The 27,392-nt window shown below is 47.1% G+C and overlaps 1 protein-coding gene across 10 annotated transcripts in view; it reads left to right on the top strand.

The window, feature by feature from the left end:
* The window catches only part of FOXP1 (forkhead box P1), a 706,173-nt gene that overhangs the window by 148,065 nt on the left and 530,716 nt on the right, over positions 1-27,392 (top strand). The gene's annotated exons all lie outside the window — the stretch shown is intronic.

The raw sequence follows: 27,392 nt of genomic DNA, 5'->3' as shown, positions 1-27,392 counted from the left end.
GACCAGAATTCTGTCTCCCATCCCCCTGTCTGTATGGGTAGCGTGCTGGCTGGCAGCCTCGGCGTTGCAGGTAGCAATCAGACAAGCCAGGGGGCGGGGGGACAGGAGGCACGAAGGGCGTTAGGAAGATGCCGGGTCATCTTTAGAACCCTGGGATGGGTCATCTTTAGAACCCTGAGATGGGCCCGTCTCTGGAAGGGAGCAGAGCCAGGCAGCAGGAGCACCAGGGGGGGCTCGGGCAGGGTCCTTGTGTTTTCCTCTCTGTCCCTCCCTGTGCACCTGCTGCTTAGGCCTCAGGCCACCTGCTCCGGTCTGAGCAGCCCTGTGACGTTCTCCTCGAGTGGAACCGCATCTTACCTGCAGGTCGGGTTCAGAAGTCAGCACGGGCAGTGAGAACTGCTGATGGTGAAAATTTCCTTTGAGAGTCTTGGAGATCTCCAGTCAGCGAGGCGGGGAGCAGTGCACGGTCTTTGGGGCGTGTGGGAACAGAGAGCCACGAAGGGAACATCAGGTTTTCAGTTCCTTCTGCTGCAGGGCGTTTGCTCATAATTTGCACTATTATTAAAAATACTTTCCTTCCCCCTTGCTCTTCCTCCCCAAGCCTTGGTGGATGCCTTTTGTATTAGTTAAGCTTGGATATGGTGCGATTTCACTGGATCTCATGCCCAATTCCAGGTTCACTGGGGAAGAATGTGAAGGATCCGATTGGCCCACCTTGGGCCACGTGTGTGTCCTTACCCCAGTCAGCTGTGGCTCCAAGCTGTCCTCTACATTCAGGAAACGTTTAAGCTTTTAATTTAGTTTTGCCAAAAAAAAAAAAAAAAAAAAAAATTGAGAGAGAGTGAGACTTGGAACAAATAGTGGGAAAGAGACAAAACAACATGCTAGGAAAGTGACAGTTGGAGCCTAGTCCCTGGCTGGGATGGGACCTTAAATACAGTGTTTTCCAGGGTTTGTGTCAGGATCACTTGTGTGTGGTTGTCAAACTGCGTATTCTCCAATGCCACCCCGCACCGCTCTGTCTGATTCTCAGAGGCAAAGCCAAGGACCCGCATTTTTAATTAAGCAAACTATGTGAATCCTACACGGGCTGGGTTTCGAGAGTTACTGCCTAAAAAAGAAAGATATTGGCGTGTTTCAACTACCTTTAGAGTAAAGCTTTCTAATCCTAGAGAGAAATAATCACGTTCCCCTCTCTCTTGCACAGTTGGACTTCAGGCATGGTGGGTTAGGGCTTTTTTTCTGTACTTATATCGCCTTAAATGCGTTTTTGAGGATGGTGGGTTCCTAAATAAAAAGGAATCTTGGGTTCTGTTATTATTTCTTTTGTTTCTGGAATCTGTCTCTGGAGGATTCCTTCACAGTAGCTGAAGATGTCCATTATTCATTAAAAGAAGAAGATGGAGCCCCAACTTTGTTTTGCAAAGTTTTGCACGTCTTCCCAATCATTTGCTATTGCCCCTTTAAAAACACCTGGAAAATTCTGCAGAATTCAAGAGTTGGTGGAAGTGGATTTGAAATTAACACATGGAACAAAAAACGGCGAGGAGATGTCAACCTCCCTTCAGCCTGCTCGGTCGAATAGCTTTTGACTTCCTAAAAACTTGACTGTTAATAACCTACTTTTGACTGGAAGCCTTACTGGTGACATAAACAGTTGATTAACACATATTTTGTATGTTGCATATATTATATACTGCATTCTTATGATAAAGTAAGAGAAAAGAAAATATTATTGAAAATCATAAGGAAGAGAAAATATTAATATATTTACTATTCATTAAGTGGAAGTACATCTGTAAAGGGCTTCATCTGATTCATCATCTTCGAGTTCAGTAGGCTGAGGAGGAGGAGGAAGAGGAGGTTTTTGTCTTGCTGTCTTGGGGTGGCAGAGACAGGATAAAAATCTCTCTGTAAGGGGACCCTCGTGGTTCCCAACTGTGTTTTCAAGGGTCACCTGTACAGACCTTTAGAATGCATCTTGCCTAATTAACAGTTGTGCAATATCGAAGCCACGTCGTATTTTTTATTTCACATTGTGAAAGTTAAAAATATGATTGTAGCTACTGAGCTCTCACCGGCTGCTGCAGAAGTATCTGTTAAAACTTGTACGATAACCTTCACTTGTAGTAGATTCTAGACTTTCCATTCCTGGTTACACTAGCACGATGTATCAAGCAGGGTCCTGTGCTTTGATTTGAATTGTTTGACTATGACTCATTTTTGTTTCCTGCAAGGATGAAGTGTGTGTACCTCAATGGACCCTCTCCCCCTCTCCCCAAAATGCATGCTTAAAAACAAATGATGAAATTATTGCTAGATGCGTGGTTGGAGTGACCAGTGAGAGCTCAGTCTTTGCTTAAGGCACTTTCTGTTCTCTCTGTGGAAGAGAAGGGTGGGGCAGGTGGGGAGCTGGGAGGAGCAGCTTCCCTTTGCTTTTCCTGCCAAATTCTGTGAAAAACTGCCACTCCTTCCCTTCATCTCGTTTGCACAGCAGCGCCTCCATTGGGAGGAGATTTGGCAACCCTGAGAGTTTTAATAAACAAGTTATTTTTAAAATTTCCTACCTTAAGGAAACTCACACTGACACCAAATTAATTTTTGAAAAAGTCATGCAAGTAGGACCTGTCTTGCCAACAGCTTGGGGTAAAAAAAAAAAAAAAAAAAAAAAAAATGAAAGTAGGCATCCAGGGAGTATATTTGGTTTGTGGGACCATCCACTTTTTGGTGTTTGAGTTGCTGCATTAATAGTTTTTTTTTGCTGTGCCAGGTGGGGGGAGGAACTTTTGCAAGAGAGAGAGAGAGAAAAAAAAAAAGAAGGCTGCCTGCAAATTCTCTGGAATCCTGTAGGACTTGAGACTTCATAAAAAATAAATAAATAAAAGGGAAGGGTAGAATCGAGCATGTGGAAGTCACATAAATGACAATCCGTTTCTTCTACCATTTCTGAAATGGTAGGGTACGCAAAGCGTGCAGTTGGGCTGTAAATTTCACGTGTCCCCCATTTACCTGTATATTAAAGGAAAGCCAGGTAAAATACTGGGTCTGGAGAACACCGTGGTGGAAGGATCTCTCTACCTACACATGCGTCCGTTCCCAGCCACGCCCTTTCTACGTGGGTTTCAACTCGTTAGCCAATCCCAAGCACCTTTGGCTTGGAGATTGTCACCTTTACCTGGTCAGAAGTGATAGATGGTTACCCTCCTAGGTGATCCCACTGGAGGTAAACTCTGCAGGTAGACAGAGCAAGCAAGAGAAAAAGATGATCCTGAGAACGATCGGTTATTCTCCTCTGACCCCCTAACAAGGCAGGGGTCTTTGTTTCTTTATTTGTTTTTCGTTCATTCTCTTCTTCCCTCCCTCTCTTGCTTCCTTCCTTTTTTCCTTCATTCCCCAATTTGTTCTTTGAGCGGAACTCCCCAGTTTAAACCAGGGTAGACTGGAAATGGATTGCTCTGAGGTCTTCCAGTTTCTTGCCTTAGAATAGCCGTAGCCTGCACCTGTAAGGAGAGCCAAGCAGGTAGCTGAGCGACTTCTTGCGGGAGAGCTGCTGCCAGGCAGCTGCCCTGTGCTGGTGTCCCTGGCAGGCCCCTCCCAGGTGACCTTGGGAGGCGACACCTTTGCAAATCCCATCTTATCAGGGTCCAGGAATTGAATGCTAAGCCTCGATTTGAACTGATACCTCCTACTTTGCCTGAGCATCATTTCATTGAGCCCCGGGCCTGGAAGAAATTACATTTATTGATGTGTGTCCCTCCTCAGAGGTATAGACAGTGGAAATAAGGAACAAAGGTTTTATTCCCACCCGAACTCAGATTTAAACATAAAGAAGTGAGAAACAAGTTTTAGCTGTTCTGATTAAATGGTGTTGTAGGAAGAATCTTGATGACACCATCTATTTCAGTTTCCATGGTAGGGGCTAGTTTTGGGGGCAGAATGGGAAAATTGGGATAAGTCAGCTCAGCCTTTCCTCCCCCCCTTTACTGGATAGGTGGGGCTTTCTTGAGGGTTTGCCCCACCCTTACAAGCAGCGTGGAGTCACATGGCCCTGGGTTCAAATCCTAATTCTGCTAGAGTGTAGCCCATCTTAGATAAATTGCTTAATCTCAGTTTTCCAGTTGTAAAACTGGAATAATTGCACCTGCTTTGTCGTCATGATAGTTAAATGAGATAATGCCTATAAAGGGCTTAGCACAGTGTGTACAACACGAATATAATTGCTGATTTTGTGGGGTAATGCCTCTAGTCTGACAGTCCTCTGCAGACAGGGAGTGCACCATAGGAAGACCAACTGTTTTCTCTTACTGCACCCTCTACACAAAGGACTTCCGGTCCCCAGAATGTTCAGGGGTTCTTTCCTACATCTTAGTAGTCTTAGTCCGTTTTGTGTTGCTATCATAGACTGTCACAGGCTGGATCAGGTGTCCTCAAGGTGCCACATGCCGCCCGCCGAGGACATTTATCCGGCCCGCCGGGTGTTTTTGCCACCGCTGCCTGTCCTGCTTAGCAGCCGACTGGTCCCGGGCCCACAGTGCGCAAGCGTGGAATGTGCACCGCTCTCTCCGATGGCCCTCCAACGGGCTGAGGGACAGTGAACTGGCCCCCTGTTTAAAAAGTTTGAGGACCCCTGGGCTGGATAATCTATAAAGGGAGATATTTATTTCTTACAGTTCTAGGGGCTGGGAAGTCCAAGGCGGAGGGGCCTCAGGCATCCCGTGGGGAGAGGGCACACGAGAGAGCAAGCGAGGGCGGAGCTTGCTCTTGTCACACACCCTCCGAGGTGGTGGTGACATTCATGCATTCCTGCAGGCAGAGCTCTCGTGACCTGGTCACCCCATAGAGGTCCCACCTCTCAAACGCTTTTGCGTCGGGGATTGAGTTTCCAACACATGAACCTCGGGAGACTCATTCAAACCATAGTATCAACCGGTTCTCCGACCCCAGCTGGGTGTCCTCTTAATTCAACTCACTCCTGACACTGTCTACCTGGAGGTGGCGTCGGATCCCACAGGTTAAGATCTCAGCCCCACCAGGCTGTCCCCACCTCTGACATGAGTCAGAGGCCCGGGTTGTCACTTGGACTTCTGACCAGCTATCTGTAAAATGAGAGGTTCCCACGACTCCCTGCTTGGCTTTGATCATTTACTGGAAGGGCTCACGGAACTCCAGGAAACACTCACGTTGACCGGTTTATTGTAAACGGTCACCCCAGAGGAAACCGATGAACAGGCAGGAGGAGGAGATGCACGCGGCCAGGTGTGCCAAGCTCCCATGCCCATGCTGGGCCACCACCCTGCAGGCCATCCGTGTGTTCAGCAGCCAGAGCTGTCCAGCTGTCCCTTTGAGTTTTTATGGAGGCTTCCTTATGTAGGAGGCATGATTGATTAAATCTTTGGCCATTGGTGATCAACTCAACATTCAGCCTCTCTCCTCACCCTGGAGGTCAGAGGTTGGAGGTCAGGGGATGGAGCTGAAAGTTTCTACTTTCTAATCACGTGGTTGGTTGCCCTGGCAACCAGCCTCCCCATCCAAGCCCCCAGCTATTAGCTTACAAAAAGACCTTTACCCTTTGGGAGAGTCCATGGTTTTTGGGGTCTTCGTGCCAGGAAGCAGGGGCAGAGACCAGTACTCGTTATATAATGTCACAGGGAGTTCGATGCAGTTTCCCAAAGAAGGAAAAAGAGACTTGAGTAAGATAACACCCACATTAGGACTTACTTTCAAACTTTAAGTATCAACATGATGAGAATATTGTTTTGGCTAATGCACATGTGAGGAGGCATGGACACATACTAATGGGTTCCAGAGCATTCAAGATGAAACCCTTTCTTCGAGTCTCAAGCTGAAAACTTTTTAGAAAGTCAGGTCAGCTCGCAGCCCAAAGCATTAGGTCTACGGGGAGGAGTGTGTGATTTTTCAACCTGGCTGAGTGGCGGAGTCTGATGTCAGGAGGTTTGGGTTTTGGTTTTCTTTTTATCTGTCGCTGAAACGCCTCCTGTATTGAAATCTCAGTTGTGCCCCATAGATATGGGACACCATTGGGGCAGAGTTTTGCCTTATGTGGCATTCTTTTTTTGAGACCAGAAATGCTTCTTAGCTTAGCATTACTTGTAGTTAAACATTTTACAGTCTGTTTATTGAAGATACTTAAGACTTGAAGACTTTTTTTAGAAAACAGCTAAGAAAGGACACCCATTCGGCTGCTTTCTTCCATACCTAGCCCCCACCCTCAGGCCCAAGTTGTGACTTTTGAAGTCTGGAAAATGACCCACTGCCATATCCCTGAGGGACGCTGTCTTTAATATCACATGCGTTTTGTATGCCTGCTCATCAGATTCCTCTGGTTCTCTTATTCAAGTAGTCCCACCCCAGTATTAATTTTGTTTGTCCAATTGAAGTGTTTCTTCAATTCGTATGCTCTACATAAATCAGGGCAAATGAATAGGAATCACTAACTTCAAATTAATCTGTGACCTTTCTGTTTCCTGGCAGTATTGGAACGGAACGCCAGTGGTCCACATACTTTGATACTGTGAATAATTTTTGAGGACATTAGAAGGTCAAACATTATTTATTATTTCTCTGAGTTTGCTTGATGGCAATCACAGCTCTGTAGAAGTCAATCAAGTCTCTTGATAATTCTGTTTAGACGGTATATAATTAGGCGTTTAAAATTAGTTAAGTGCCTGTTTTGCTATGCATTTCACATTCTCTTTGGGAAGGCATGTTTACCAGATGACTTTTGGGGACATCTTCTACTTGAGCTTTTTGTTTTCCCCTGAGCCAAGAGTTTGAAAGTTAGGGAATTCTTTCTACTTGTATTACCTGTTTGTCAGCAATACACTGGGGTTGTTTTTGTTTTAACACTGAACAAGTGCCTAGAGGTGTAAGCACAAACATGTTTTCATAAAGGGAACAAAAAAGAAACCACAATAAAGCCTGCATTGTTGGGCATCTGTAATTTTAGGTGTGTGGGCATTTAAAAATAAGCAACAACAGCAAACCATCTTCTACACAAAGTCCCTTTGCTTTTCCTCTGGCATCCGAATGTGCCAAAGACATGATGGTCTTTCTCTTCGAATAACTCAAAAAGTCTGCAGTGTGATTGCAGAGTCGCCATGTATAAATTAAAACGTGGGACAGTGAGCAAATAAATATGACAAGCTATAATGTAAAAGGAAACTGATTTATTTGAAATCAAAGTGGAGGCAGTACAGAAAGAACTCTTCAAAAATCAGGGCAATTGTTGAGTCTTGAGTAACAGCTTCCCTTTTGGCATTCTATTCTGAATCCTTTGTCAAAAAATGACCTAACATAACACAAGCGTTTTTTTTTTTTTTCCTGTTTGTTTTTTCTCCCTGTTTCACAGATTGTCTATATGGAAAAAAAAAAAAAAGAAAAGAAAAAGAAATCTCCTTTCTAGTTGTAGTGTAAGGTATATCTTTCTTCCTTATCCTCAAAGGAGAGGAGCAGAGTGACTGGCTTTGGTTGCCTTTTGCCCTTTTCATTTGAGTCCTGGAGGGCCACTGATGGACTTGGACTTGAACCCAGGTCTGTATGGACTTGGAGCTCTTGTGCTTGGTTTATGACTGTTAGCATAATCCATGCTTGCTTGGTGGGAGATTCCCTAGTCACGTGTCCAGCGTGGGTGTGGATATCGATGTCCTGACTGGTTAGGGACTGGATGGGGGACACTCAGCTCGTCTGAACTTCATCCCTGGGCTCCTTCCAGTCTGTTGGGGGAGAATGAGCTTCTAGAAGGCAGCGCGGTGTCTTTCTTAATTTAGAACCAACCGGTCTTGCTGGCGATGTTTGAATCATTAGCCATTGTTAACTTAATTAATCTTCGCTGCTCCCTGCCCTGGAGTTGCCTGACAGTCACACAACACCTGTTGCTGTTTTGACCGGCTGCTCTGGTGTGAAATTTGGGGGTTGTTCACCGCACAAGCATGCCCGGCCGAGGGGGCAAGTAGGGGCTGATCCCCTGCCTCGCCTTCTTCCTGTCGGGTCATGGGCCCTGCCTGCATCAGCCAGGAGGAAGGGAGAGCCTTTAAAACGTCCTTGCATCTACTGGAGAGTCCTCTGGTCACCAAGCCACGAGGGGAACTTTGCTCTAGTCCGCAGAAGCACATGGGTGGGATGGCCCAGGCCCGTCCCCATGCAAAGAAGATTTTTTAATAAATACCGATGAACACATGCAACCCTAAAATGATTCATTTGCTTCTTAGAGCCCCATCTCTGCTCTAAGACGGATGGCATTCCCTTGCAATATTCATTCCCCCCCCCCCCCAGTTTTCATTCCTTACAGGTTTCTATGAGATACGTGATTCGTATCGAGACTGCTACTAGCTAGTCCTTTCGGCAGTGATGGTTTGTATCGGTTGACATAGTTTTCGAGATTTTGCTGGCAAAGAATGTCCCCGTTTGTCCTTGTCGGTGGAGCTGGGCCCGAACCCCGCACACTTCCTTGACGCGTGTATCCCCGGGGTCTATACGTGAGGCCGGAGCGGGGACCGGCCCTGGAGCTCTTAGACCGTGATCACGTGTCAGTGTGGCCGTGATTTCGGTCATTCTGTTGATCGACATCAAATACCACTAGAGCTCTCTATTTCTTTCTTTTTTTTTTGGAGACAGAGTCTCACTTTGTCGCCCAGTCTAGAGTCAATGCCGTGGCGTCAGCCTCGCTCACAGCAACCTCAGACTCCTGGGCTCAAGCGATCCTCCTGCCTCAGCCTCCCGAGTAGCTGGGACTACAGGCATGCGCCACCATGCCCGGCTAATTTTTTCTATATATATATATTAGTTGGCCAATTAATTTATGTCTATTGATGGTAGAGATGGGTCTCGCTCTTGCTCAGGCTGGTTTCCAACTCCTGACCTCGAGCGATCCTCCCGTCTGGGCCTCCCAGAGTGCTTGGATTCCAGGCGTGAGCCACCGCGCCCACCCGGCCCTCTCTCTATATTTTAATTAACAATTTCTTTGTATTCCCCCGATTTTGAAAAATGTGAATCATTTTGCATGAGAAAGAAACTTGACGTGGATTATTGTAATTAGCAAATGAATCACGTGCTGCCAGTAGCAGGGGATAATAAAAATAAATACCAGAGCCTCCGTGGGATTATGAAATGGGGAAACCCTAAAGGAGGAGGAAGATGGTGAGGTCATTCCCGCTGCCGTTTCGCAACCCTGGCACAGACCTGTGTCCCTGGTGTGTGCCAAAGTTGGGGTGACAGTCACTTGGGAGGTCTAAAACAACATGACTTCCTGGGGCCATGCATCTAGTTGATTTCAGAAGAAGATCTGAAATCTGTATTATTATTATTATTATTATTATTGTTATTATTTTGGTAAAGTGCTCTCAGTGATTGGCCAGTTGGTGGAACCACTACCTTTTGTTTGTTTGTGACATCAGTGGAAATTTGGGACTTTCTTAAAAATAGGTTACCATAGTTTCGTAGCAGCCCATAATATCTCTGCGGCTCTCTCCAACCGTGGAAGGAATAGGCGTTTCATTCAACATGGATGTTTCCTTTTCTTCCTAAAGCTAATTTTTTTTTTTTTTTTTTTTTTACCCGCCCCAGTTTTGGCGAAATCATGTATCGCTTGTGATAATTCATTTTAAAAATTCCTGAGCTGTGTGGCGTACTTTCATGAAAATTCATTTAGATAAAATTAGATATTATTGTTTAATGAGGTGGCATTTCAATTTGGCCCTTGCGTCAGGCACATACCCCGAGTTTTTTATGGAGGAGTTAGGTTCATTTGAGTAATAAAGGCTGAATCATGGGGGCTTTAATTCTTAATCGCCGTGAGGATTGTTATCTGTAGGATGTGAGCTGTCTTAGTGGCATTCAATCAAGTGTCCATTTAGCCATGACTGGAAGTAATTGCTCCCAGGTGGGCCGCACGGTGACCTGCTAATACTCGCTTTGACCCTGTGACCTTGTCTGCCCCATTGTTTAGGATTTTATAGCAGAGGAGTCTGCATTTCTGTGGGGTCAAGTAGATATCTGGAGGTCAAACATTTTCTGATTACCGCCTCGTCCACACTGCAACTGGACTAGGCTAGACGCGGTTGCATTGTTAATAGTCGTTGCTTTTATAGCAGAACATGAACAGTTTGAAAATTGTCTCCCTAGCCTGCATGTAAACAGTTTAATATTTTACGGAAAGAAGTTCATCTTGTAAATTAGGTATGAATAATACATTTGTAATTACTCCTTGTATCTTTAAACACTTGTGTCTTAATTGGCTTGCTTTTTTTTTTTTTTAATGCATTTGCATTTGCTAGCAAGTTAAAATTAACTACTGTTAGAACCAGCAAAGTGAGGACAAGAGCATGCCAGGCCTCTCTGGTCCTGCTGGGACTTAAAAAACTTGTTGAGTTTTTGGAAGGTGTCTTCATGTATTCTTTTGAACATTTGTTTCTGGCTGCATAGTGGGAGACTGTGTTGGCTACACCTTCCAGAAAAGTTTCTGTGCACTCATGGAGTTGAGATTGCTTCTCGTTTTTGGCTTTTCACCCTTTGTTATTTTCTTGTTGCCGTCTGTTAGTTGGTAACATGATACATTTTTTTTTCCCCCAGAAGTTACACGGACACATTCCCCCAGATCTGTGATGAGTTAAGTAATGAAGTCAGCTACACATCTCTCAGCTTTGTGGGCGATCCTGGCTGCTCTGTCCCCACCCTGAGTTTGGCAGAATCATAAAATAGGGGTGAGGGAAGGGATGAAGCTTGAAAGGTGATCTAGTCCAGCTTGAACTCACGATCCGGTGACATCTGGGACATCTGGCCCTCCACCACTGTACCTGTATGTCTTATCCCTTCCTTTTGCTCTAGAACCATCCACACACACTGGCTTTCCCACAAATGCTCACGTGGAAAAGTACAGCTACGAAAAACAAAAAGAAACAAAGGAAAATGTACAATTCGAAGAGTTGGCAAATAGTGAATTTAGAATGTCACCCAAGATGACTCGGGATATCACCTCCAAATGAAAATACTCATCTTATGGATGAGTAAAATTAAATGATTCTTCCTGCTGTTTTGAATGTGTTACTCAAAACAATGTATTGGCGTGTTGGCTGCTGCTTCTTGATCTAGGGCTAAAAATATTTATGTGTCATTTGTCTTAGGAGAGAAAGCCTTAACAGCGAAACCATTCAGGGTCATTGTTGATCACAACTTCAGCAAGGGGCTCGTGCCACAGAGGAAAAACGTAGCTTAGTACTTAAATTATTAAGTCACCTCCTCCTGCCCCCACACCTCGGGCTTAAACAGCAGAAATCCATTGTCTCGTGTCTCTGGATCCTGGAAGTCCAAGATCAAGGTGTCGGCAGGGTGGTAGGTTCCTTGGGAGGACCGTGAGGGACAATCTGTTGCATGCCCTGCTCTTGCCTTCTGGTGGCTTGCTGGCCGTATTCTTCAGCTTGAAGTAGCATCGCCCATCCCTGCTCTTTCTCTGTCTTCGTGTGTCTGTGTTTCACCTTCCCCGTTTTATAAAGACACCAGTCCCACTGGATTAAGGTCCCGCCTGCCTCAGTGTGACCTCATCCTAACTAACGACATCTGCAGCCATCCTACGCCAAGCAAGGTCACCTTCTGATGATGACCTGCCTTCTCTTTTTGCTCAGTTCATGATGTCGAATTCCGGAAAGTTCCACGCATGTGCAGACATTGCGGCCCCACCGGACATTAGGGAGTCGAATGCAGAATCCGTGGGGATCGGAAAGAGAAGCCACAGGAAAGGGACATGCCAGGTCTCTCTTGACTCCGCAGCTCCCGTCCTGGCTTGAGACCGCCACGCCCCCATGAGTGCAGGTGTCAGACACGGATGAACAGCAGGCGGGACGGAAGTCACGGGTCATGGTTCTGTCTTTCGGTGTGACATCAGCGCGTGATGGATATTGCTGGCGTTGGCCTAGAAGATTCTAGGCTGTGCTCTCAGTCGTAAGCTCTCTAGTGCCACCTGCTATGTTTGCGTCGGTTATGATGGCCTTTGACCCTCGAGACCAGTCTGGAAGGGGCCCAGCGCCTGACCCGTCTCAGGGATGGGGTTGCGGAGAATCGAGGAAGTCATTTATTTCCCTTGCTCTTGGGGTCACGTGACCGGTTCAGGATTGAGACTCAAGCCTTTCTGAACCCGCAGCCTGTTTCCTTTCTGTCTGTCTGTCTCTGACTTACCAAGTACCCCATTTCCTAGCCTGTCTTGGAAAACACCGTCCCAGGAAAAGGAGTCTGGTGGTATTTCCTGGCTTTGGGTCTGTCTGTCTGTCTGTCTCTCTTCTGTAAACAGAGGAGAGTTTACCCCGAGAAATAGGAATATCACAGAAAATCAGTTTCTCCGGGTTGGGTGTGCCAGCATGGGCAGGCGAGCCCAGGGACCCTGGCCTTTGCCGTTGGCGGCCGCCCGCCGGAGCCCGGCGTCGCAGGTGCCAGGGTCTCCCCGGGACTCCTGCCCGGCTCGAGGCTTGCTTGCGGTCGCTGGCGCCTGGCATTTGGGATATCCGTGGGTGGCTGTTTTTTTATTTTGCTTTTGTTAATCTGCCCTTTCTCGCGGTGGCTCTGGCGTCATTTCTTGCTGCCCGGACGTCCTGCGGGTCTCAAGCGAAGAGATTTGGACGCGCACCGAGTGAGCGGGCTTCACGCGGAGTTCGGTGTCTTGAAGCCAAGGCCGGGCTCTTGCGGGCCATCAGGGATGTGCTGAGCTGTCCTCTGCGGTCCCCGCCGTCCCCCGCCCAGAAGGGAGGATGCAAACTCCGAAGATGACAGACGGGGGCCAGCAGACAGCCTCGGCCCTGCTGTCACCGTGGGAGAGACGTGACAGTCGCTCGATGTGGCCGGCCCCCTCTCTGCTTATCTTCCAAAGAAACCAGAAAGCTAAAACGAACAAACGTTTCATCTTGACTATTAGGTGTTGGACACGGAATAAAAACAAAGTCTATCTGGTCTGGCCCAAGCAAAACGCGTCTTTGGGCCACATTTTGGCTCCTGGGTCATTGGTTGGCGGTGTTGGGCCTGGAACAGAGACTCCGCCCTCCGCCCCATCTTAGTTCTGTGTCAGAGTGTAGTTTAGGTGTCAGGCGTCCGAGTGGCCTTCACCGGTGTGCTCTCAGGCTTTCTCTGCCGCTGTCCTGTCCCCAACAGCCCCAGCCTAGCATTCACTTCCCTGGATTTAATTGTCCTTGCACTTCTCTCCCGTCCTCCTGGCCGGTGGCACCTTCCCCCTGGTGACCACAGTCTTGCACACGTGCTGTGCGATTTGTCATGGGGACCTGGGTGCAAATTGGGAGGGAAACAAGCCTCCTTCCTCACCTGGCGTGTTTCTCTTTCCGCTCTCACTTGCATACCTGCTGCTTGGTGTGGGCGGCAGGGAGTCAGGCCATGCTTTCGTTCTCAGGTGGCGACTGTCATTGCTGACGGTGCCTTGGGACTTCACCTGAGTTGCTTTAGAGGAAAAAAAAAAAATAATAATAAACGTCACAGAGATCTCCATTGACTTGTCACTGCCAGCCCGGTTTGGCTTCTAGGGGCTAAGTGGAGATGAAGACCGACAGGTTTCTGATAACACACTGTTCTCGGCGTTTTGGGGAAGGCTTGACTTACTCATTCCTTTGCTAGAACATTTTAGATCTGAAGCTGTTTTCTTGCGGACAGACTCATGCTGACATTTTTAGGGCAACTGGAATAGCATCTCGTCGCTGTTCTGGGAAATGTGGGGGAAAGGCCCGCTCATATCCTTGCAAAGATGCCCTTAAATCCGACCTCAGTGACGGACAGGGGCTGCTCCTGATGAGCCACCAAGTGGTTCCCATCCGATATCATCCCACAGGGATCCCCGTGGAGTCACGCAGGATGGGCTTTCCCTCGTGTTTGGAATGAGAACATCGGAAGGGGTCAGCCAGTTCCATGCTGGGAAGTCATTCCGCACATACGCTGAGAAATGGATATATGTTTTTAAAAAATGTGAGCTCTTTTCCGTCACTGGAATGGAATGTAAAATGATCTATTTTTCCAAAAGGTGTAGAAATTGATGAGGCAAACAGAAGTCTGAGTAGTTCATTTATAGGTTAGAAGAGAACATGTTCTGTGTTTCAGACACTCATAATAAGATGAGGAAATGTCCCAAGATAATTGGGGAGATGCTTGGATTTAATAGGGAATGGTATGTGTGTGCTCATGGCCTTTCTTCTTTCTTCCTCTCTGTCCATCTGCCTGTTTCTTTTTCTTCTTCTTTTTTTTTTTTCTTCTGTCCTTGGTGGTAGAAGTTTATCTGTTGTAATTTTAAAGCAAAAGGTTGTCTGGTCGCCTACTTGATTCCTAGTCGGAAAACTGTGTCCCAGGAACGTCTGGCCTGGGACATGTCCAAACACAGCCCTCGTAGGGAAGGGCTGTTCTCCGCAGGGCCTGGTCACTGCATTCGTGGGGACCGTTTTGCACTCCAGAGAGAACAGAGCGTTTGCTCACAGCCCCGTGGTGCCGGCCAGCACCTCTGCAGAGATTCGGCAGCAAGCGAGCAGAAGGGTCGTTTAAAGCTCTCAGTCCGGCCGGGCGCGGTGGCTCACGCCTGTCATCCTAGCACTCTGGGAGGCCGAGGCGGGCGGATTACTCGAGGTCAGGAGTTCGAAACCAGCCTGAGCAAGAGCGAGACCCCGTCTCTACGATAAATAGAAAGAAATTAATTGGCCAACTAATATATATATATATATATATATATATATATAAAATTAGCCGGGCATGGTGGCACATGCCTGTAGTCCCAGCTACTCGGGAGGCTGAGACAGAAGGATTGCTTGAGCCCAGGAGTTTGAGGTTGCTGTGAGCTCTGACACCACGGCACTCACTCTAGCCCGGGCAACAAGCGAGACTCTGTCTCAAAAAAAAAAAAAAAAAAGCTCTCAGTCCACAATATTTTTTTTTTTTAACCTTTTTTTTTTTATTTCAGCATATTATGGGGGTACAGATTTTAAGGTTTCAATAAATGCCCATTACCCCCCTCCCCCCACAAGTCTGAGTCTCCAGCATGACCATCCCCCAGATGGTGCACATCTCACTCTTTATGTATGTATATACCTGCCCCCCTCCCCCCTGCCCAATACCCTATTACTGTAGTACCTATGTGTCCAGTTAATACCAGTTAACTGCTCAGTTAATACCAGTTTGCTGGTGAGTATATGTGGTGCTTGTTTTTCCATTCTTGGGATACTTCACTTAGTAGTATGGGTTCCAGCTCTAACCAGGAAAATACAAGAGGTGCTATATCACCGTTGTTTCTTAGAGTTGAATAGTACTCCATGGTATACATAGACACCATTTTATTAATCCATTCTTGGATTGGTAGGCACTTGGGCTGTTTCCACAGCCTTGCAATTATGAATTGTGCTGCTATAAACATTCGAGTGCAGGTGTCTTTTTTGTAGAGTGTCATTGGATCTTTTGGGTAGATGCCCAGCAATGGGATTGCTGGATCAAATGGTAGATCCACTTGTATCGCTTACACCTTGGGGGAGGGATGGCTTTTGGCTTGTTTCTTTCAGGTATCCCAAAGATTGTGAATCTTCAATTTCCTTTTAAGCCAAAAGGTAGAATTAAAGTTACCCCAGCTTACATAAATATAAATATCTGCTGCATCTATATCTACAGAGAAACCACGGGAAAACAAGGATGGGTAACCCCAAAGGAGGGATGAGTGGGTGAGTAGAGATGGGGCCTTCTAGAAAGGTCTGTGGTTTCCAAAGGGAGTTCCGATGTAGTTATCAGAAAGTGGGGGGGGGGGGCTCTGGGCTTTGGCGTCCAACACAGGGCGAGACCTGCTCATCTGCACGGCAGACAATGAGGCCTTGAATGTGACATCTAAGCCGATTTTCTGTAATGCTGTACTGTAGAGAGTTCTTCAAGACCAAGTTTTGCCTCTCATGGTACCCCAGCCTTCCAGGAGGCTCATGTATCTCTTTGTTCGTGCATTCTTGTTTTTTTTTTTTGAATCATAGTCTCACTCTGTTGCCCGGGCTAGAGTGCCGTGGCATCAGTCTAGCTCAGACTCCTGGGCTCAAGCGATCCTCCCGCCTCAGCCTCCCAAGCAGCTGGGACTACAGGCATGTGCCACCATGCCTGGCTAATTTCTTTCTATTTTTAGTAGAAACGGGGTCTTGCTCTTGCTCAGGCTGCTTTTGAACTCCTGTGACCTCAAGCGATCCTCCCACCTCGGCCTCCCAGAGTGCTAGGATGACAGGCGTGAGCCACCGCGCCCGGCCTATTTGTGCATGCTTTTATGCCATGCTGCACGGCCGCCTTGTTGTATGCAGAAAGTCTGCCAGTTCCTGCTCCTCATCGTGCCCCCTGTTGCTTTGTGTAGTGTCTGGCATCTAGTAGAAGTTCATTAAATGTTGATAGAGTTGATTGTAAGGTCACAGAGGAGGGTGTGTAGTTAAGGCAATGCTGGCTGCTGTAACAAGCCCACGAATATTTATTGTCTTGAATCCAACGGACGTTTCTCTCCAGATTGACAGAGCCTCTCTTGGGGGCACTAACTTGGGCCTTTTCTCTCCTTCCATTGTATGGCTCTGCCACCTTCTGTGCACGGGTTCCAAGTCCGCCAGCGTGGGAAGACAGCGAGAAGAGTCACATAAGTAACATTTTACGGACCTGGAAGTATTTATGTCATATACACAGCTATTCCCTTTGAAAGGCAGAGAGAATGGGTCCCAAACGTTATTCGTGAATTTATGCTTTCTTACTGACCTAGATCATGATTCTCTGGAGGACAGGGTGTTTTCTGTATATTCTTCTCTTTCGTGGCATTTCTCACATTTCTCAGCAAATAACAAGAGTGGGAAGGTTTTTGGTTGACTGACCTTGAGCTTGAGTTTTCCCATCTGTGGAAGAATTCTGTTTGCCTCACAAGGGTAGAAATTTGGAGTCCAGGAATCTTACTGCTGCCGGTGATCTGATGAGATCATCTGGTCCAGCTGGCCGTTTGTATTAATTAAGTTTCTTAGGGTTCTTAGAAGGGTGCATGTGCTTAGATAAAAATGCGAAAAAACACTGTAAAATGTCCAGCAAGATTCTCTCTGGTTTCCCCGAGCGGTTGTTCATTAAGCGGATAAGCTGCAAGTTTTTCACTGGTGAGAGTTTATTACTCTGATGTACTTATTGTACCATTTCTTAAATAGCTAATTACTGAGTGGACTTAAAATCTGGGGTGCGATGCAGCACCCCTTGATGTATGTCTAGGTGAGAGTTAATACTGACTCTTAGAGACCAGAGGAATATGACCCAGGTAAGATGAAATAACCATTCCATGCAGGTAACGTTAGCTCTAAACTCTTATCTAATTGTTTTTTATCTGTGCAATATCCCAATGAGGTTGTTCTCCCATCTTACGGATGAGGAAACTGAGGCCTTGTGAGGGATAAGTAGCTTGTCTAAGGTCATGTAGCGAATTCAGCGGAGGAGCTAGAATTTGAACGAGGCAGCCTGCTGAGCCAGGACTCAGCAAAAGAGAATGCTTTCTCTTCTCTCTGATGCAAACACAAGACTTCTTAAGGTACAGGAAAAGTGCTATCATCGGTTCAGTGTTCATGGAATGCTGGCCCTTCTCTGGGAATGATTGGAGGAAAAATCTTGATTTGATTGGCCAAGTTGCTGGGGTGGTAGTAAAATAAACATCATTCCACCGACAATTATTATAATGGACATTTCTCTGACAGTTAATAAAGTGGTATAGAACACTACTTGATAATATAATCCCTGTTGCCAGTTTGGCTGCTAAACCCAAGAAACCCCTGGGCAATGGTAGACAGATGCATTCTTGCATTGTTACTTATTTAAGTCATGTCACACATGACTAGACAGCATTTGCATCATTTGAAAGCATTTGGTTATTGCCTCCTCTTTGATGCTGTGAATCTGTATGGATGTGGACTTGAAGACGTGTTTTGATTGTTGTCTGTGTGTTGCATAGCTATGTCTGGTTGTTTTTTTGTTTTTTGTAGATTACCTTCAGTGTAGGTAAGAGATTTTTCTTTTGCAAAAGTAAGAGATAATATTTTCATCCTCCTTTCTTCCTGCGTAAAGCTCTGTATTAATAAAGATTGGGGTTACTTTCTCAGGACCGACTAGTATTGCTGACTTCATTTCTCAGTTGAAAAGCCTTGTTTTTCTCACACCCATCATGCAGCTATTTGAAATCCACAGAGGGTGAAATAGCACATGCAGGGAAGTCTGGCAAGTGAGACATGCTGGGCCCTGGGTAGGTGCTTCATATACGGGATGTTTGTTGAGTGGCTCAGTGAGTGAATGAAACTTAACTCTGGTTAACTTATTTCATTTTCTCAAGAAATAACCAAAACACAGTATATTTTAGGAGTGCAATTAGGATACAAAATGCAAGCTCATTTTTCTTTTATGTAATTTCAAACTTGTACAAAAGGTGCAAGAATGACACAAGCAATTCCCTGTGCCTTTTAGCCACATTTACTGATTACACTTCGTTCCATACGTTCATCGTTCTTTCTCTCTCTCGCTTCCTCAAACATACTCTCAGATGCACACACAGACACACACAGACACATGTATGTTTGCATTAAATTTTCCTAAATCATTTGAAAGTTTAAAACCTTAAACACCTTCATCATAAAATGCTTCTGTGTGTATTTATTTCGTAACAAGGCCATTCTCTTACATAACTGCAACACAGTGATCGGAGTGTCAGAGGTTTAACACTGACACGAGACTGTAGTCTGATTTTGTCAGCGTCCCCATGAAGTCTTTTATAGCTGTTACTCTACCCAGCCCAGGATCCAATCCACGGTCATGCACTGTCATGTCTTTTGTATTTAAACGAACATTCGATTAAACAAACACCTGTTATTGAAACTCAAAACGAACTACACTGGCCATTATCCATTCTTTTGGCAGCTGACAACATAGTTTCTAAATATCAGAGACAGATCCCTTGTCTTTTCCTTAAAAAAGATGATTTGTTTTGTTTTTGCAACTTTTCCTTAATAATCTACCCCTGAGTCCCGCTACTCTAGCACAGTTAATATTTTTGCTTGTGTTGAACCAGTGAAGGTGAGTTTAGATATAATTTTATGTTAAGTGCTGCTTTCTTCACTGTGTTACATTCTTGTGTTACTTTTTTTTTCTCTTCTGTAGCCACAGAGCACAAAAGTCTCCCTTTCTCCCCCTCCCCTGTCCCTAGACCTCTTTAATTTCACGATGGGACTCTGCAGTAATGTTAGATTGGGCTCTGGCGAAGGCATTTTGATGACCCCTGTCTCCCATCATTATAGTCACTAATAAAAGCTTGGAAATGACTGCTACCCTGCAAGCATGCTTCCAGTGACTTGGGGCGAGCTCAGCTGTATAAATACGCGGGGGGTTTTTTTGCTGTGTAAATTTTGATCAAAGGGAAACGCGTATACCGTTTAGTTGAACGTTTCTTTTCAATTTAATCATGCCAGAGTATAAAACAACAAGCAGAAGTAAAACAGCATTGGCACTGTGAGCATAAGATTCAGAAAGAAGAGAGCTTGCTGGTCAGCATGGACGTTTTCCACGGCACATTCTGCGAAGCATTTTGGTTAGATGCAGGAGTGTGAGATAAGATGGCATGAATACTAAAACCAGGGTTCTATATGCCATGGAAAGGCAGGATCACAGGCCTGATACGGTTTTGAGAGGGTCTAGATTTGCCAGTTCGTACGGAGGAGAATACTTTGTCCTAAACTTCACAAACTAAACTTTCTGAGTTAAAATAAAACTTGCAAGCAGATAGCACGAGTATCTTTATGCAGTTGAATTAAAACATTTTGACTTCCAGGAATATAGTAATGTTTATATTTTTCCTTTTGAAATTGAATGCTGTGCATCTAATTAATTTTTATTGAGTAACAGTTCTATACTTTTTTTTGTTTTTGTTTTTGTTTTTTTTTTTTTAGAGACAGGGTCTTGCTCTGTTGCCCAAGCTGGAGTGCAGTGGCATGCTCAGAGCTTGCTCTGCATCCTTGAACTCCTAAGCTCAAGTGATCCTCCCCTCCCAGCCCTCTGAGTAGCTGGGACTACAGACAGATGCGTGCCAGCACGCCCAGCTAATTTTTAATTTTTTTTTGTGGAGATGGGATTTTTGCTTGTTTCACTGGCTGGTCTTGAACTCCTGGCCTCGAGTGATCTTTCTGCCTGGGCCTCCCGAAGTGCTGGAAATACAGGCACGAGCCACCATGCCCGGCCAGTTTTTTGCACTTTTTAAACTGTTTTTCTTGTCTTAGGGCTGGCTATCTTGTTAGCGAGTGGGGACGTTGGAAGAGGGTGGCGGAGGGTGTTTCAGTCCCTCGCTGGGAGTGATGGGAGGGAGACGGGCGTGTATGCGCTGGGTGTTCACTGAGGATGGATGGACGTGCTTGTTTTTCCTCCTTGCATCGGGGGAGGTGAAGACACCACGCCCTTCCCTGTCGGGGCGAGAACCTTCTCCAAACATCCACTCTTGGATTCAGTTAGCCATTCAATCATACATGCAGCAGAAATTGACGAAGTTCATACCTGACCCTGTGCAGGTATGTGGGATAAATCAGTGAACAAAACAGAGGTCAGGCCCTGTGGGTGCTCATCTTGGGCAGGCAGACATCATTAGCGAGTTATACAGCATGTTAGAAGGCGAGTGCAAAGGAAGGGACAGCAGCCGAGGGGGTCGATGGTGCCGTAGAGTGAGGGTGGCCTGTGCTTTAGGCCTGGTGGCCAGGCAGGTGTCTTTTAAAGTGCTTGCTTGAGCAAGGACTCAAAGCAGGGGAGGGAGTTAGTCTTGTAGAACATTCCAGAAAAAGAAACAGTTCATCCAAGGCCCTTTCATTGGGGACCCATCCTGCAAGATTGAGGGACATCAGGAGGCTCCCGTGGCCATGGGAGGTGAGCTGGGGGCACATGTGGTCGGGGGTCGGGGGGTTGACGGGCCCCCGAGAGCTAACTGGGGCCGGGCTGTTAGAGGACCTGCCTTTGTCAAAGTCAAAATAGAATATTAGAAGGCCGGGCGCGGTGGCTCACGCCTGCAATCCTAGCACTCTGGGAGGCCGAGGCGGGTGGATCGCTCAAGGTCAGGAGTTCGAAACCAGCCTGAGCAAGAGCAAGACCCCGTCTCTACTATAAATAGAAATAAATTAATTGGCCAACTAATCTATATAGAAAAAATTAGCCGGGCGTGGTGGTGCATGCCTGTAGTCCCAGCTACTCGGGAGGCTGAGGCAGGAGGATTGCTTGAGGCCAGGAGTCTGAGGTTGCTGTGAGCGAGGCTGACGCCACGGCACTCACTCTAGCCTGGGCAACAGAGTGAGACTCTGTCTAAAAAAAAAAAAATATATATATATATATAGAGAGAGAGATGGATCTCCAAATTAAACATTGTGTTTGAGAGTCACAGAGTTGCAGTGCAGGGCAAACACAGGAACTGGGGTGGTCTTCGGTGAGTCCAAAGAGCAAAGGAAAGGTTCAAAGATGTATTAGAAAGAGAAATGTCACGTATTGTTTTGAGAGAAAGCCTGTTGGTGACAGAGAAGCTTTTGGGGGCCCGCAAGCTCTGCACGTCGAGTGGCCGTGACGGGGAGGACCCGCCTTAGAGCTGGGGCGGGTCATTTCCGCAGCCAGCAGGGGAGGTTGGTCGCATGGTCACAGTAGGCGTTTCCAGCAGCTGGGCTTGCAGGGAATTGAACTCGAGGAGCGGCAGTGCACGTCCTGAGCGTGGCTTCCCCGGCCTCCTGACCCCCATTTAGTTGGGGTTGCACAAGAGTGACCCATGTCGCGTAATCAGCCTTCACGCCTTGGACTTGGGTGTCCTGGTGCTTTTGGAGGTGTCCATCTGATTATAAAGGGGGGGTGTCCCTCTTGCTCTTATGTTGGGCATCGGCCGGAAGTGGGGTACGAGCAGGGGCAGGGGGACCCATCGGGAAGCTCGGGCGGTGATCCAGAGCGGGCATGGCGGTGGCCGTGGCCGGAGAGTTGGTGACGGAGGTGGGGAGTGGGGGCTGTCCCATTGTTCAGATCCGTTTTGAACGCAGATTCCGTGCGATTTCCTGATGGGCTCGAGGCAGGGTCTGAGAGCCGGAGAGGAGTCGAGTGGACTCGAAGATCATCAGCCTGGAGTGTGACTAGAAGGGTGCAGATGCCACAGAAGAGGAAGGTCTGGACGCGTGGGTCTAGATGTCTGGTCCCAGAGGCCAAGCCCCGGGGGCAGAAAGATACCCTCCATCTGGGGTTCAGGAGAGAGGGCTGGGCTGAGTTGGGAATGTCTGGTAACTGTCACCAGAGCGTCTGGTCCTCACGTCACCCTTAAACTGACCCTCTGGCTCTGTGCAGAGACCCCCACGTGTGTGCCGATTATGACCGTGCCCTGTTGGGGACAGTGTAACTCCGGGGGGGACATGCCTCCTTGGTGTGGGGCTTTCGCTCTTGAGCTGTGGAGGGCTGGCTCTGAGCACTCAGAGGAAGCTCAGAGTCCCAGAAAGCCCGAAATAAACACAGATATAGAGACTGTCTTTCCTCACCCCTCACCGTGGAACAGGGGACCGGGAACCGGAGACTGGGGCCCAGTGCAAACTGGAATCTGAGCTGGCTGACCCCCTTCTGCTCCCTTTCTGCTCTGCTGTTGCAAGAGGCATTCGAAAGCGGATAATCCAGCACTTTCGCTTCTCTCACCCCTGTATCCGTCTTTTTTACCGCCCGGGAAAAGTTGGAGTGCATTCTAGAAAGAAGAGGACTGCTATTGCTTTTCTGTCTTAAATATGTGCTATTTGAATGTCTTCAACAGGGGCAAATTAGACTCTTCAGGAACATTCATGTGATGCTTTTGGTAGCAAGGCAGTAAGTTAATAGGTAGGGGAAATGGCTGGGGGGCACGGTGGCTCATTCTTGTAATCCCAGTGCTTTTGGGAAGCTGAGGCGGGAGGATCGCTTGAGGCCAGGGTGTTTGAGACTAGCCTGGACAACATAGCAAGACCCCAAATCTACAAAACATTAAAAAAACAAAAAAACAAAGGTAGGTGTGGTGGCATAAATCTGTAGTCCCAGATACTTAGAGGCTTAGGTGGGAGGAAGGATCGCTTTAGCCCAGGAGTTCAGGGTCACAGTGAGCTCTGATCACACCACTCCATTCCAGATGGGTGAGACCCTGTCTGTTGTAAAAAAAAAAAAAATTGGGTGTGTGGCAAGGTTAGGGATTAATTTTTAGATGGGGGTTTCTTTTTCTCTCTGTCTCCAGGAGAGGCAGGATGTGGCTCCTTTGGTTTTTTTTTCCTTGCTCGTAGGGTGTGTCCCGTCTGGGATCTTCCCCTGAGGAGGGGTCTGGGCTGTGCTACTTGTCCCTAGCCGGGATAAGAGGTCGCTCGGGGACCAGGTACATGGCCCAGCCCTTAGCCAGGCCCTGTACCCTGCATCTCAGGAGCCACTGGGAGGCAATATAGCACAGTGTGAACCAGGTTCAACTCCTGGTCCCCCCCCACAATTGCTCTGTGACCTTGAGCCGGTGACTTAACGTCTCTGAGCCGCGGTTTCCTCATTGGTAGAAGATATTTGTGCCTACATCAGAGCATGGTTAGGGCGGCGAGAGGGAAAGGTGTATGTCTAGGGCCGAGCCCTGCACTTGGCACATAGTGCTGACCTAATGGCAGCTGTTACTGTCACTGTCATCGCTGTGGCAGTTCCCCTCAGTTCCTACCTGAGGCTTAGGCCAGTTTTGTTCAGATGAATTTCGTTTCTAAAAAAGATGTGCTAATTGGATTATTACATTTTCATGTGTTTACATCTATATATACATGCATGGCTTGAAATCTACACATGCATATATTTATCCATTCAAGTTTCTCTTTTGAAAATCTGTAAGTTATATTTTTGAGTCATTGAACCATGATGAGATTTGTGTGTTTTTTTTTTTTTTTCCCAAAAAAGATGGCTCTAAGTGATCATTATGTAGGCCATCAAAATGGAGGACAATGGAGAAATGGAAGTTGAAAGAAAAACAGAAGAGGGGCCTCGCATTGGTGCAGGGCCACCGGTTGAGTGCGTGTTTTGGTCACCTGGCTGTTGGAATCTCTTGGCGCTTGCACGGATTGTTTAGGGTTGGAAGGCCTAACCCCCCAGACAGGGCTGTTTTGGGGTTGGGGGTAGATATTTTTTTTTTTTGGTTAATGCTACAACGTTGTAGACTTGTGATCAGGAGGAGCTTTTTCCCGATCTGACATTCCGCTTGGAATGCCCAGCGGAGCAACGCAGCGCTCCGTGAATGCTTTCACAGTTGAATTCCACACACATGAATTATGACAAGCGAGGCGGACTGCGCTGTGGTTTGTTGTGTCTGGTCTGGTTCCTACTTTTACAGTTGCACTTGCGTTTGGTCATTTGAAGCTTATTTTTCACAGTCTGGCCAAGCCAGCAGGGTCCCGGAGCTCTGCAGGGGACAGAAAGCGCCGGCCTGCAAGCCAGAGTGCTCGGTAGATAAGCATTTCAAGACTCCATTGCATCATACAAAAGGACTTATGGGCTTATTTAACATACACTATTTGACTTAATTTAGATATTTAATGGAAAGAAAAGCCTTTTATTATCACCGAAGGAAAGAACTGCCAAACACTGTGAGGCTCAGTTGAAATATTATAACGGATGTGGAGAGTGCAAATATATTTCACTGCCTTACATAATGGGGTGTTTAATAATAGTTGTTTCTTTAAATTTAGCACACGCATCTCAGACATTTGCACTTTGTAAATTATATGCCGTGGTTCAAGGAACTCGGGTTTTTTTTTTTTTTTTTTAAGAAAATTTGTTTTAATGAGGTATGTACTGATTTTTTAAAAATGTCCTTCAACTTTGATTTATGTTTATGAGCCCGGATGGAGGAGGCCATGCCAGGAACGAACACTTTCCACCCTGAGTTTTTACAGACGTGAATGTGAGCCGCGGCCGGGGCCTCTGGCCTTGATGGGCGGAAGCCTTGCGGCACTTGTCGCTTGTGGGTCGCCTCCGAGGATCCGGGGGCTGGGAGCGGTGGGTGGCATGTCACCTCCAGCGCCGGTGGGGAGGCACACGTGGGTGTCCCGATGGCAGCCCTTCCATGTCGCTGCACCTGTGTGGTGCCATCCTCCTTAGGGACCCGGCCGGCTCAGGTCGCCAAAGCCCAGGGTCAGCTGATTCTTAGTCTGTTCCCTCTCGTTCTTCCAGGAGGCGAGAAGGTATCGTGGGTTGAGCTGTGGCTACACCCCAGCCCGTCCCATTGCCACGTTGAGGTCCCAAGTCCCCGGAACTTGGGATAAGGCTGGATTGGGAGGTAGGGGCTTCACAGAGATAATTAAATTGCAATGAGGCAGGTCGCTGGGGCGAGCCCCAATCCTGTGCCCCATGGTGACCTTCTAAGAAGAGACACAAACCCACACCCAGGGAAGACCTTGTGACAACACAGAGGGGAGAGGGCCAAGAGGAGGCTGCAGAGGAGGCCAGCCCTGCCACCTTGACCTTGGACTGCCGGCCTCTAGGACTGCGAGAAAACAGATTTCCGTTCCAGAAGCTTCTCGGTGTGTGGCTGTTTGCTGTGGCAGCCCTGGCCCTCCACTGGCCCATGAGGCGGGGGCATAGTTATATCCATCTTGTAAGTGGGGAAACTGAGGCATGGAGGTTAAGTGACATCCATGTGACTGCAGAGTCAGCCAGAGGAGAAGCCGGGATTCAAAGCCAGGTGGCATGCTCCAAACCTGCCCAGCTCTTTGCTTTTCTTGCACTTGGGAGACTGGGGGCGAAGGAGGAATGGTCGTAGAGTCTGTTTTGATAATTGGTTGAAAGATACTGGGACACGTTGTCTTAGACCACTTTTTTTTTTTTTTTTTTGAGACAGAGTCTCACTCTGTCACCCAAGCTAGAGTGCCATGGCGTCAGCCTAGCTCACAGCAACCTCAAACTCCTGGGCTCAAGCGATCCTCCTGCCTCAGCCTCCCGAGTAGCTGGGACTACAGGCATGCACCGCCATGCCCGGCTAATTTTTTCTATATATTTTTAGTTGGCTAATTAAAAATTGGCCAACTAAAAATATAAACCTGCCCAGCTCTTTGCTTTTCTTGCACTTGGGAGACAGGGGGCAAAGGAGGAATGGTCGTAGAGTCTGTTTTAATAATTGGTTGAAAGATACTTTCTGTTTTTAGTAGAGACGGGGTCTCGCTCTTGCTCAGGCTGGTTTCGAACTCCTGACCTTGAATGATCCACCCGCCTTGGCCTCCCAGAGTGCTAGGATGACAGATGTGAGCCACCTCGCCCGGCCTCTTAGACTACTTTTTGGTCCCATCTCCAGAGAGAAGCCGTAGAGTGTATGGAGTATGGTGAAAATGTCGCTAGTAATAATTATCAGTGATATCACAGAGCACTCTGTGTGGATGAGCCCCGCTCAAAGCCCTGCGTGCACCTACCTACGTGAAACTCACACTGTCCCTGGGCAGCTTCCCCAGAACTCCCGAGTGTCCCCACACAGGTGATTTGACCCAAGCACCTGGCTTTTCCCCCCGCAAACTCCCAGGACCTGGCCAACATCTGCATCTGTCACAGCCAGGGGCGTGAGGGCGGCTGACATTTGGGCTTTTAAAACAGAAAAAAAAATGTCCTTTCCTCCCCTTCCTACAAAAGTGATTTATGATACATGTCAAGAATTGAAAAACTAGGCCGGGCGCGGTGGCTCACGCCTGTCATCCTAGCACTCTGGGAGGCCGAGGCAGGAGGATCGCTTGAGGTCAGGAGTTTGAGACCAGCCTGAGCAAGAGCGAGGCCCCGTCTCTACTAAAAATAGAAAGAAATTAGACAACTAAAAATATATAGAAAAAATTAGCCGGGCATGGTGGCGCATGCCTGTAGTCCCAGCTACTAGGGAGGCTGCGGCAGGAGGATGGCTTGAGGCCAGGAGTTTGAGGTTGCTGTGAGCGAGGCTGACGCCACGGCACTCACTCTAGCCTGGGCAACAGAGTGAGACCCTGTCTTAAAAAAAAAAAAAAGGAGCAAGGGGTTTGGATTAAGACTGGAGCTTAGATCCTGGTTTCCTACGTATTAGTGGTATGACTTTGGACAAGTTAACTAGTTTTTCTGTCTCCATTTTCTGTCTTTAAAATGGGGATGATAATACTTCAGTGGGTTTTGCCGTGGCCTGGTATGTATGATGTACTCATTTGTAGCAGCTGGCCACACAGTAAATAAACTCAAACTTTCAAAAGAATCAATTTTTGTAACATTTTTGTTACTTAGCGACATATCATTCAACATTTGTGGAACCCACTTGATTGGGGATCATGTTTCCTTCTATGCCCTTGTTGATTTTTTTTTTTTTTTTTTTAAGACAGAGTCTCACTTTGTTGCCCAGGCTAGAGTGAGTGCCGTGG

This window comes from Microcebus murinus, chromosome 28 (genome assembly GCF_040939455.1).
Source record: "Microcebus murinus isolate Inina chromosome 28, M.murinus_Inina_mat1.0, whole genome shotgun sequence".
In the NCBI taxonomy this organism is placed as follows: domain Eukaryota; kingdom Metazoa; phylum Chordata; class Mammalia; order Primates; family Cheirogaleidae; genus Microcebus; species Microcebus murinus.
Note: the sequence above shows the minus strand (reverse complement) of the source record. Positions and strands in the feature narration are given on the sequence as shown.